The sequence below is a fragment of the Schistocerca americana genome, chromosome 5, assembly GCF_021461395.2.
Source record: "Schistocerca americana isolate TAMUIC-IGC-003095 chromosome 5, iqSchAmer2.1, whole genome shotgun sequence".
NCBI lineage: Eukaryota > Metazoa > Arthropoda > Insecta > Orthoptera > Acrididae > Schistocerca > Schistocerca americana.
In genome coordinates, this window is record NC_060123.1 from 713,730,145 (window position 1) to 713,743,322 (window position 13,178).

Sequence of the window (13,178 nt, forward strand, 5' to 3'; positions counted from 1 at the left end):
AAAGAAATCTTCAGTTGGAGAAGTGCGCGATGTCGCGTCGATGTTAAGGATGAAACGTCCCCTTAGAACAATTATACAAGACTGTCCTTAAACTGACAAACAATATTTTTAGCGCAACGCAATCTGACTTTCAAAAATCCCTTGATTGTTCCTGTTTTGTGAGTAAAAACTGTGGAATGTGCTTGTAAAATCTCAAAAAGGTCTTGCCTATCAGTGTCATTACAATTCTCAATTGTTCGAATTTTATTCTGAATTAACTCATTAGTATCAAATATATCGTCGATATCATCCCTGTCAGTACTTGCAGAGTGATTGTTAGTGTCTAGTTCCGTAGAAAATTCCGAACTGTTGTCTAACAGAAGGTAAAGCCGATTAATTTCCTCGTCATGGTTTGAGAGCCAATCTTCAAATTTCAAAGCTATTGACTTACCTTCTTTCTCTAAACTTATTTCAGCATCGTGAAAGTTTAAGATTGCTTTGTATTCATTCAAAAAGTCTGCTCCCAATATAATTTCCGTCGACAATAATGGAACAATGAGAAAGTTCATAGAGAAGCTGTGGCTATGACAAAAGAATTCTAAGTTTGTTTGTTGGCGTACATCTACACTTTTCCCAACGATTGCACCTTGTAATTTAATCTTACGTAACGGAAGTGTAGGGCAATCGTTCGATTTCTTGCATTTGCTAAAGGCTGATTCACTAATTACTGAAATGGGACTGCCAGAGTCAAGTATTGCAGTAAATTTTACGTCACTTACTGTAATGTGGAACCACAGGATATGCAATGTTGTTATGTTTTATGTCGTGTTCCTGGAGTAAGATGTCCCTAATGTCTTCCATTTTTACGTAATTACTAGCTACGGCAGCTGCGTCGTCAGTTTCATACGTACGTATTGTGGCTGGCAGCGGTATGAGTCATTGCCTATTGTCTCTTTGTTGGCGCGCGTCGTTATTGGGATTTGGAGACCTAACTTCAACAAATTCACCTTGTCGAGAGTGCCCTGCTCTGTTTGAATCCCGCCAGTTCTGATGGAATTCAGGTCTGTCGTTTTGTCGGTAGTTTACATAGTTTCTTGTTTGTCGGTCATGTGGTGGAGAATTTCTCCCGGAATCGTAACTGCGCGCTGAACTGTTGCGTCTGAAGTTATTCTGTCTCCCGCGATAATAATTGTTTTTGTTCCCATATTGTCTGTTTCTATGGTAATCTCTGTCATATTCATTACTACGGAAATGCGATCTTTCTCTGTAACTATTATTACTCTGCCAGTGATTGTCATATGGGTGGTGTCTGGTTTGGTCACGGTTTGCGTTGTAAGAATAGACTTGTTGTGTCCAGTTATTGTTTCTGTCGTCACGGAATTGTGATGGGTGTGACCTGTAGTGATTGTTTTCCTGTTTTCGCATCCCGCGACTGTCTGTGTCAATTTCTAATTCTTGTAAGAGTCCCTGAAAAGCTTCAATGTCGTCTTTGCAACGTCCTGCAAAAATAATATTTCTTAAATGTTCAGGCAATTTCATTAAGCTAATGCGGATGAATTCTGAAGGGCTGTATGGATTTGACAGGTTCAAATGGCTCTGAGCACTATGGGACTCAACTGCTGAGGTCATTAGTCCCCTAGAACTTAGAACTAGTTAAACCTAACTAACCTAAGGACATCACAAACATCCATGCCCGAGGCAGGATTCGAACCTGCGACCGTAGCGGTCTTGCGGTTCCAGACTGCAGCGCCTTTAACCGCACGGCCACTTCGGTCGGCTGGATTTGACAGGTATTGATTCTTGTGCAACATGTCTTCAAAATATTTGACAAAACTGGAAAATTCAGATTGTTCAAAGTGTTTCATCATCATGACGCTATGTTTTACTTGGTCTTGTGTAGCTTGAGACCAATATGCTGAGAGGAAGGCATGATAAAATTCTCCTTCACTGTGACAATCGTGAATGACCCATCGCATTCTTACAGCTGGTTCATTCTCTAAGTAGCCACACATAAATTCTAACCAGTGCTCTAATGACCAGTTGGGAGGAAAACAATGAGAGAATTGATGGAGCCATGCTTGTGGATGAATGTCGTTGCCAGAATTCTTAAATGTTTTAAATTTACGTGTAGTAATGAACAGCTTATAGTCAAAATCATCATGTCGGCGAGTCGCACATCGGTCACTGTTACGTCGTTTCGGCGGTTCCATCTCAAAATTCGGTGTACCTTGCCAATTTCTTTCATAATTTCCGAAGTGTCCTGAGTTATTATTTTTTGGCTGTTCCGTATTTCTATGTCCCTCTTCCCATATTGGAGCGAGAGTGGCCTCTGAAATACGTAATTCTTGTATTACCTGTGTCAGCTGATCTTGTACTTCACGGATTTCTCTTTGGTGTTGCGTATTAATTTGATTCCGATTTTGTTTGAATTTCCTAACTTGTTCGCACTCTTCTGTGTCATTAAAGACTACCGGTTTTGTGTCATTAAGATTATCATCTACCTTCAGAGATGGCGGAGTTTTGAAATTTGTAAGACTGGATGTCACGAAGTGCTATATATATTATGACTATTAAGGTAAATACATTGTTTGTTCTCTATCAAAATCTTTCATTTGCCAACTATGCCTATCAGTAGTCAGTGCCTTCCGTAGTTTTAATCTTTTATTTAGCTGGCAGTAGTGGCGCTTGCTGTATTGCAGTAGTTCGAGTAACGAAGATTTTTGGTGAGGTAAGTGATTTTTGAAACGTATAGGTTAATGTTAGTCAGGGCCATTCTTTTGTAGCGATTTTTGAAAGTCAGATTGCGTTGCGCTAAAAAATATTGTGTGTCAGTTTAAGGACAGTCATGTATAATTGTTCTAAGGGGACGTTTCAAGGAGTCAGTTAGCAGAGAAGTTAGGTCATTTAAACAGTGAGGAGAAAAGCATTGGAGGAATTTTCGTGGTTGTTTGAAGAGAGGCAGTTTCTACCGGCTACGGATTTGGTTCAGCACGAAATTCCGACCGGAGAAGCTCGGCCAGTTGCACAAAAACCTTACCGTATACCATATCATTTGCAGTCTGTAGTTGAAGATACGATTCAGCAGCAATTACCAGCAGGAATCATACAACCCTCCTCGAGTGCGTGGGCGTCCCCCGTAGTCGTTGTTCCAAAGAAATCAGTAAATGGGGAGAAAGCCTATCGCCTATGTGTCGATATGCGGGCAGTAAATCGGGTCACGACACGAGACACATATCCGTCACCGCGTATTGATGGAACATTGGACCGATTGGGCAACTCTAAGTATTTTACCACCCTCGATTTGCGTTCTGGGTACCATCAAATCCCTGTTGCACCCCAAGACCGCCATAAAACTGCATTTGTTGTACCTAAAGGATTGTATGAATTTGTAAGAATGCCATTAGGTTTGAGAAACGCCCCCGCCACTTTTCAAAGATTTGCAGATTTACTGCTGCGTAGGTTGAAACCTACAACATGCTTTGTGTATTTAGATGACATCATTATCTTTTCTAAAACGATAAAAGAAATTTGAGTGTAAAATTAGAAAAGTGTGCTTTCGCCCAATCACAAGTACAATATTTAGGTCATATAATAAGTGGAGTAGGTGTCAAACCGGACCCCCGTTTGACCACCGCAGTAAGAGAGTTCCAACAGCGACAAATGTCAAGGAACTACAGTCACTTTTAGGCCTTGCAAACTACTACAGACGTTTTGTGAATAATTATGCTACCCTTGCTAAGCCCCTGACTAATGTATTGAAAAAAGGAGTTAGTTTTATTTGGACGAAAGAATGTGATAAGCTATGTAATAAATTCAACATTTTTCAACTAGAGCCCCTGTACTAGCGTAGCCGGATTTTGAAAAACCATTCATACTGTCAGTAGACGCCTCAGATTACGTTGTAGGAGCCATTCTATCACAAGACAGAGATGGCGAAGAACGACCAACTGGTTATGCGTCTCGACAGCTTAATAAAGCAGAGTCAAACTACAGCACAACTGAGAAGGAGCTTCTAACACTTATGTTTGGTGTAACTTATTTCCGATGTTATTTATATGGGAGAAAATCCACTGTCATCACTGATCACGCCGCGTTGCAGTGGATGTTGAGCTTAAAAGACCCAAGTAGCAGGCTAACTCGTTGGGCTTTGAAACTGAGCGAATTTGAGTATGAGGTAAAACACAAGCCGGGCAAGTTACATCAAAACGCCGACGCATTATGCCGAAAAGTCGGAGTGATCCTAGCCAATGACGTTTCTATTGAAGAATTAAGGGAAGCACAGCAAAGAGACGTCGAATGTCAGAAATACGTGGCTTTGCCTGAATTTTCCGTTGAAGATGGAATTTTACATCGAAAGACCCACTTGGATAAACAGGCAGTAATCCCTAGAGAATTAGGTTCCAGTGTCACGATAGCCTGCAAGCATGTCATAACGGCCTTCGCGCCACAAATTGCCGAATAGCCACACGTTATTTCTGGGCAGGAAGACGAAAAGACGTGCAAAAGTATATTCAAAATTGTCTTCCTTGCGTTAAGAGGTCATTGCCACCTCGAACGAAAGTGCCTTTACAGCAGGTACCAGAAGCCCATTATCCCTGGGCAGTAGTCGCAGCAGATATTGTCGGTCCATTCCCTGTGATCCCCCAAAATTATCGGTATATTCTGTCCCTTATAGATCATTTCTCTAGGTTCTTGATTCTCATTCCTATACCAGATATGTCCGCTGAAACAGTAGCGCGTGCTATTGTCACCAATTTGGTGTTACCATAGGGAAGCCCTGAAGCTGTACTCACAGACCTAGGTACGAATTTCATGTCTGCAGTGTTTACCGAAGTTTGTCGGTTATTGCGAATTAAAAAGTGGCGAACGACGCCGTTCCACCCAAAAGCGAGCGGTCGCCTGGAGCGAGTCCACCTCACCGTTATGCGTATGCTGTCTTACTATGTTAGTAAACATCACTCTGACTGGGACAGGTATGGTCAATACCTCACGTCAGCATATAACAGCCGTGTCCATCAAGCTACAGGGTACTCACCTCATGAAGCAGTATATGGCCACCCTATGAATTCGCCTTTTGAAATTGACAAACTGCCCCCTGGAATTAAAGCCAAAGATGTGGAAGGTGTAGCACGACGTCTAAAAGCCATTTGGTAAAAAGTATGAGGGAACAATACCCAAGCCACCGCCCAACAGTTAAAGAAACGTAATGAAAAAGCAAAATTGCCCGAGTATAAGGTAGGAGACCTAGTTATGTTGAGCAATCCAGTAGTAAAAAAGGGAAGAACCAAAAAGTTTGCACCTACTTATGAAGGAACGTACCGTATCATCCGGCTTACTTCGCCAGTAAATGCGGAAATTCAGTTAGCGGAGCGCACAGTGATGCTTCATTTTGACAGATTGAAACTGTATAAAGGTCCGAGCCACCCCCACCGAACAGTGAAGCCGGGCCTATTACGCCAGTAGTTCCACCCAAAAAAGCAAGAAAGAAGGTGGTACAACAGCCTAGACAGCAACATAGATATGCTATAATGTCAAACCCCTATGATTTACGTTCCAGAAAGTAGATCTGAGATGGTATGTAAACAGTTGGAAAAAGTCCTGCATGCAGCAAGAGAAGTAATTGACGGAAAACACCGTCGTTACTATGCATTTAATTAAGTTGTGTATGTTAGTTATAAGTAGACATAAGAATTGGCAACGATTGGTAATACGATTTATGGTGTCACATGTTAATGTAAGTGATTGAAATTTTGTAATCATTTCGTCTTGTGTCATTTAACGTCTCCAGTAATGTTATCGTAGCAGTCGAGAATTAAAAACACAAATATTCTTTAATCATGGATTTAAGGGGAAAGTTGTCCTTGTCAAAAGAACGCGCTGAGTTAAGAATCGGTCAATCGTGTATATGTCAAAGGGATTGACACTTCACCTGTTAATTTAGTGATTAGTGCACAAACATAGATATTAAAACGTTACCATAAGAACAAGTTAGGAACATGAATTCGTAACTGGCAGTAGATCAGTGACTACATGCTGCTATCTACCTGTTCTTTGAAATACGCCCTATTACATGTATGTTTTGCTAAATGATGACACAACGATAATAACAAGAATAAGTACGTCCCAGTTAACCCTGGAATGGCACCCTTCGTTAATGTGACGAACATGCAAGGATGTTTACTGTACTGAGCCACATTACCGCTGCCTAGCGTCGTGTGCGCTCAGCTATGCTTCGAGTTGATTAGTAGTCTACGGAACCTTGGCACTTTATTTACTTTATTTATTAGCCTTCAATTCACGAGCGTGCATGGTGAGGAGCTCCTGAAGAATAGGTATTTCTTTTTGTTTCTAAATCTCTATATAATAATGTGTTACTTTTATTCTTACAGTATTACTCTTATTTTTACACTGGAATCTATTGTAATGCTTATTGTTACATAGTTATATTGTTCTTTTCTTACAGATTTTCAAGTGATTGTTGCCCAGAAGAGAGAAGGAATTTAATTGTTTGCTCTTACATTAATAAACATCGAACCAAACCTACTTAGTTCTTTACCTATATCGCCATACTAGTCCTCGTTTGAACCCTACTTATTTTGAAATTTTCATATGTTATTGATTGTAAACGAGTATTACATACATTCGAAGGCTCAAATCTACATGAACTGCTGTTATTGTTGATTATACACATGAAAAGTGGTGCTGTTCGTCGAATCGACCAATGGGTAGCAGTGATCGTCAAAAATTCTTGTGTAACATACCAGGATTAAACAACAAATATGTTACTCTAAAGTAAAAGGAGCCTTCCTCAAGTGCTATTTTGTTTTCATGACGCGATGTTGAACAGACAATAAGGTTAAGTTTTTCTTTTTCGATAGCACGTATTTATATATATTAAATGCCACGGAAGGAGTCGCGTAAATACCGCCGCTGTTGTCTAGAGGTGTTCACATGCGGCGCGGCCATTGCAGTTCCCCCTTCCCCTGCCCGATGGCTCTGTCTTTGGCGCGTGCAGCAGCTGCACCTTTCCCCTCGCCCCTCCTCACCAGCCGCCCTTCTCACTGCAGGCCACGTGCCTCAGCCACCCTACACCTTCCTACATTCGTACGTTGGAGTTTAAACAGCAAACCTAAAGGGACAGTTATAGAAATAAATTCACCAGCTTAATATTGCCCTACAGATTTTACTAGTCTGATCTAAGGAATCTATTTGTGTTTTCTGAGTTTTCAGTAAGGGACAAAATCGTGAGAGAGTACTTTATCCTGGTCAAAACTATCACGATTAGTAAACGTCGGAATTTCAGATCGATCTCCGGCTATGTTGTATCACCACCACGGTTAAGAAACGGATCTATATGGCGTCAAGGAACCCGGCACTTGCCGCTATCTCTGTCCTGTAAACGACCGCTGTGTGCAAAACGCGTTAGCCAAGGATTTGGGTTTGGAATGCCATCGCAAAATACAGTTTATTTAGAAGCCTAAAACCTACCAGTTACCTAAATCTTAGGACAAGGTATCTAAACGAATAAATGAGTCATGATCATTTCACGAATTTCAACGATTGAGTTATCTGAGTTCCTTGAAAACATCCTCCATGAATAATTGTCGTGAACAACATAAGCTAACTCTGGAAGGAAGTTTTGTGACGGTACCGAGGGACCAAACTCCACGCGTAGCAAGAGGATCGACCCAGCGTGAACGCCAGTTCTGCCGCCGAGCCAGTGTAACCGGACGCAGCCGTACTGTCAGCCGTGTTGTCAGCAACTTACAATCTCTCGAGCGCGACCCGTGTCGCACCTTAGCACCTCAAGCTGCACTGAATCTCAACACAGAAATACTTAAACCGAATATAACGAACCCTCCGAATAACTTTACGCACAGTTTCAATACTAAGGAACTTACTTTTCTCCCTACACAAATGAACTCTAATTTTATTAAAAACAGAAGCGTCGACAGCTAAGTTATATCGACGTCTTCGAGATGCAACTAGCTTCGTCGAGCCGCCAATAATGAATATATGGAAGCAGGAAGGTGCAAGAATTAACAAAAGGAACAACAATCATATCCTTGTTCGATTGACTGGGTGACTGATAATCACCAATATTTGCAAATACAAATCAATACAGGAAACAGCATATCACACGTTTAATAATTATTGGTCTGTTCATTGAAGGAGACATAAAACCACTTTTCGTCTGAATCCTGTTAAAAGAAGTATTAACGTGACATTACACTATTCCACAGCAATACACGCAACATTGCCATGACTTAACCACAGTTTTCTTGTAGGTAAAAGTACCAAAGACTATCAGTTGGTATGAAAATATAAAAGAGAGCATAAAGGAATACCAGGAGATACTTGCATTCATTTTGCTACCAATTGTAACTGGAGGATAAGGGAGTTTTATATAAAAGAAATATTTTGAACTTTTGCTTTTGTTGCGGTTTTGCCACCGCTTATATCGCTATGACGAGTTGCCAATTACTTGTGTCCAATTACTTATGTCGATGCATTATTTTTAATATTGATCATTTTGTCCATGTCTCATTTATGCTATTAACAAATGCTTAGAGAGTTTTAGCTAGAGTCTGCCAGCACCAGTAATTTAGTATTTCTATCAACCTAGTGTTTCCATGTGTCACTGTGTTACTAGACTGATGAGGATAATAGTTTTGTAGGATTTCAAGTATGCTAGAATAAGTTCCCGAGTATTGCCAATTATTTAAGTGTTTAGTAATAACGATGTTTTAGGTAAGAAATTATTTTGGAAGGGTAATTTAAGATGTAACCATTTTTATTTTCATTTGTATTTGAATGTTTATCTGGAGGGACATACCACATGCCTACCCCCTGTTACGTAACGTAAACAGAGTGAATCACGCCCACAGAACGAGCAAGCTTTGGCCATATACCTAGTCTGTTAGATGAACCGGCTGGTTCCGGCGGAGGTTCGAGTCCTCCCTCAGGCATGGGTGTGTGTGTTTGTTCGTAGGATAATTTAGATTAAGTACTGTGTAAGCTTAGGAACTGATGACCTTAGCAGTTAAGTCCTATAAGATTTCACAAACATTTTTCTTTCTTGGATGAACAAGAGAACCACACCCGCAGGTGCACGTACCTTACGTGACGCGAATGGCGATCGCGCGGAACCCTAGTTGTCTGTGTCGTTTCTGCACTTTTCCGTTTCGCAACATAGTCCATCGTAACCACTTTCATCTGTCAACTTTCAACAGAACAGCGTCCTTTGGAGTTTATTATCCCGGCGTATCCTAACGCAAAACTATTCAGTTCATGTGTATTAACACAGTTAGACTTTGATCTTCCATGTCGAAGAAGAGTTCACGGGAACAGCGTTCCGTGCTCCCTGACGACAGCTGATCAGACACCATCAGACGGGAACTGCCTCTGTTTTTGCTGTCGTGGTCTTCAGTCCTGAGACTGGTTTGATGCAGCTCTCCATGCTAATCTATCCTGTGCAACCTTCTTCATCTCCCAGTACCTACTGCAACCTACATCCTTCTGAATCTTCTTAGCGTATTCATCTCTTGGTCTCCCTCTACGATTTTTACCCCCCACGCTGCCCTCCAATGCTAAATTTGTAATCCCTTGATGCCTCAGGACATGTCCTACCAACCGATCCCTTCTTCTAGTCAAGTTGTGCCACAAACTTCTCTTCTCCCCAATCCTATTCAATACCTCCTCATTAGTTACGTGATCTACCCACCTAATCTTCAACATTCTTCTGTAGCACCACATTTCAAAAGCTTCTATTCTCTTCTTGTCAGAACTATTTATCGTCCATGTTTCACTTCCATACATGGCTACACTCCATACAAATACTTTCAGAAATGACTTCCTGACACTTAAATCAATACTCGATGTTAAAAAATTTCTCTTCTTCAGAAACGCTTTCCTTGCCATTGCCAGTCTACATTTTATATCCTCTCAACTTCGACCATCATCAGTTATTTTGCTCCCCAAATAGCAAAACTCCTCTACAACTTTAAGTGCCTCATTTCCTAATCTAATTCCCTCAGCATAACCCGACTGAATTCGACTACATTCCATTATCCTCGTTTTGCTTTTGTTGATGTTCATCTTATATCCTCCTTTCAAGACACTGTCCATTCCATTCAACTGCTCTTCCAAGTCCCTTTCTGTCTCTGACAGAATTACAATGTCATCGGCGAACCTCAAAGTCTTTATTTCTTCCCCCTGGATTTTAATACGTACTCCAAATTTTTCTTTTGTTTCCTTTACTGCTTGCTCAATATACAGATTGAATAACATTGGGGAGAGGCTACAACCCCGTCTCACTCCCTTCCCAACCACTGCCCCCCCTTTCATGCCCCTCGACTCTTATAACTGCCATCTGGTTTCTGTACAAATTGTAAATAGCCTTTCGCTCCCTGTATTTTACCCCTGCCACCTTTAGAATTTGAAAGAGAGTATTCCAGTCAACATTGTCAAACGCTTTCTCTAAGTCTACAAATGCTAGAAACGTAGGTTTGCCTTTCCTTAATCTTTCTTCTAAGATAAGTCGTAAGGTCAGTATTGCCTCACGTGTTCCAACATTTCTACGGAATCCAAACTGATCTTCCCCAAGGTCGGCTTCTACCAGTTTTTCCATTCGTCTGTAAATAATTCGTGTTAGAATTTTGAAGCTGTGACTTATTAAACTAATAGTTTGGTAATTTTCACATCTGTCAACACCTGCTTTCTTTGGGATTGGAATTATTAAATTCTTCTTGAAGTCTGAGGGTATTTCGCCTGTCTCATACATCTTGATCACCAGATGGTAGAGTTTTGTTAGGACTGGCGCTCCCAAGGCCGTCAGTAGTTCTAATGGAATGTTGTCTACTCCCGGGGCCTTGTTTCGACTCAGGTCTTTCAGTGCTCTCTCAAACTCTTCACGCAGTATCATATCTCCCATTTCATCTTCATCTACATCCTCTTCCATTTCCATAAAGTTGTCCTCAAGTACAATGCCCTTGTATAGACCCTTTATATACTCCTTCCACCATTCTGCTTTCCCCTCTTTGCTTAGAACTGGGTTTCCATCTGAGCTCTTGATATTCATACTAGTGGCTCTCTTTTCTCCAAAAGGTCTCTTTAATTTTCCTGTAGGCTGTATCTATCTTACCCCTAGTGAGATAAGCCTCCACATCCTTACATTTGTCCTCTAGCCATGCCTGCTTAGCCATTTTGCACTTCCTGTCGATCTCATTTTTGAGACGTTTGTATTCCTTTTTGCCTGCTTCATTTACTGCGTTTTTATATTTTCTCCTTTCATCAATTAAATTCAATATTTCATCTGTTACCCAAGGATTTCTACTAGCCCTCGTCTTTTTACCTACTTGATCCTCTGCTGCCTTCACTACTTCATCCCTCAGAGCTACCCATTCGTCTTCTACTGTATTACTTTCCCCCATTCCTGTCAATTGTTCCCTTATGCTCTCCCTGAAACTCTGTACAACCTCTGGTTTAGTCAGTTTATCCAGGTCCCATCTCCTTAAATTCCCACCTTTTTGCAATTTCTTCAGTTTTAATCTACAGTTCATAACCAATAGATTGTGGTCAGAGGCCACATCTGCCCCAGGAAATGTCCTACAATTTAAAACCTGGTTCCTAAATCTCTGTCTTACCATTATATAATCTATCTGATACCTTTTAGTATCTCCAGGATTCTTCCATGTATACAACCTTCTTTTATGATCCTTGAACCAAGTGTTAGCTATGATTAGGTTATGCTCTGTGCACAATTCTAACAGACGGCTTCCTCTTTCATTTTTTAGCCCCAATCCATATTCACCTAATATGTTTCCTTCTCTCCCTTTTCCTACTGTCGAATTCCAGTCACCCATGACTATTAAATTTTCGTCTCCCTTCACTACCTGAATAATTTCTTTTATCTCATCATACATTTCTTCAATTTCATCATCATCTGCAGAGCTAGTTGGCATATAAACTTGTACTACTGTAGTAGGCATGTGCTTCGTTTCTATCTTGGCCACTGTAATACGTTCACTATGCTGTATTAGTAGCTTACCCGCACTCCTATTTTTTTATTCGTTATTAAACCTACTCCTGCATTACCCCTATTTGATTTTGTATTTGTAATCCTGTATTCACCTGACCAGAAGTCTTGTTCCTCCTGCCACTTAACTCCACTAATTCCCACTATATCTAAAGTTAACCTATCCATTTCCTTTTTAAATTTTCTAACCTACCTGCCCGATTAAGTGATCTGACACTCCACGCTCCGATCCGTAGAATGCCAGTTTTCTCTCTCCTGATAACGACGTCCTCTTGAGTAGTCCCCGCCCGGAGATCCGAATGGGGGACTATTTTACCTCCGGAATATTTTACCCAAGAGGACGCCATCATCACTTTAACCATACAGTAAAGCTGCATGCCCTCGGGAAAAATTACGGCTGTAGTTTCCCCTTGCTTTCAGCCGTTCGCAGTACCAGAACAGCAAGGCAGTCAATCATCCAGGCTGTTGCCCCTGCAACTACTGAAAAGGCTGCTGCCCCTCTTCAGGAACCACACGTTTGTCTGGCCTCTCAACAGATACCCCTCCGTTGTGGTTGCACCTACGGTACGGCTATCTGTATCGTTGAGGCACGCAAGCCTCCCCATCAACGGCAAGGTCCATGGTTCATGGGAGGAGGGAACTGCCTCTAGCCCGCAGCTAAACCACTAGTAAGCGGAAATCTCTGCTCAAAACCTTGAGCCTTCATTGACACTGTTTTCCCGTCGTATTTTCCGAAGGTATACCGACTACTGAAGCAGCAGCATTTAACTATATGACGTGTCCCAGGTCACTGCGATGTACCCAAGGTTAGACGGAGTTTTAAGCAACTAGCTGGAACCGATGAGGCCAGCACTACGGAGTTATGGAGACGGTGAGTTAGTCGCAAAATGTTGAGAGAATAAAGACGGCGAATTTGGTCGCACAGTAAAGTTTTCTTTTCTTATGTAAGAGGTGTCGCGTTTTAGGAAGAACTACGTCGCCGCTACCTTGGAATCGCAGAATTGTCATATACACAGTTAAGTAGGCGATACCGTTGTGTCAACGATGGCGCCGTGCACTATATCTTCATAAAGAAAATTCCTTCAGAGATTACGCTTTTCTAATTGAAATCCTTACGCTTTCGGTTTCCACTATGGAAATCTTTAGATTCTCGTCGAGTTTT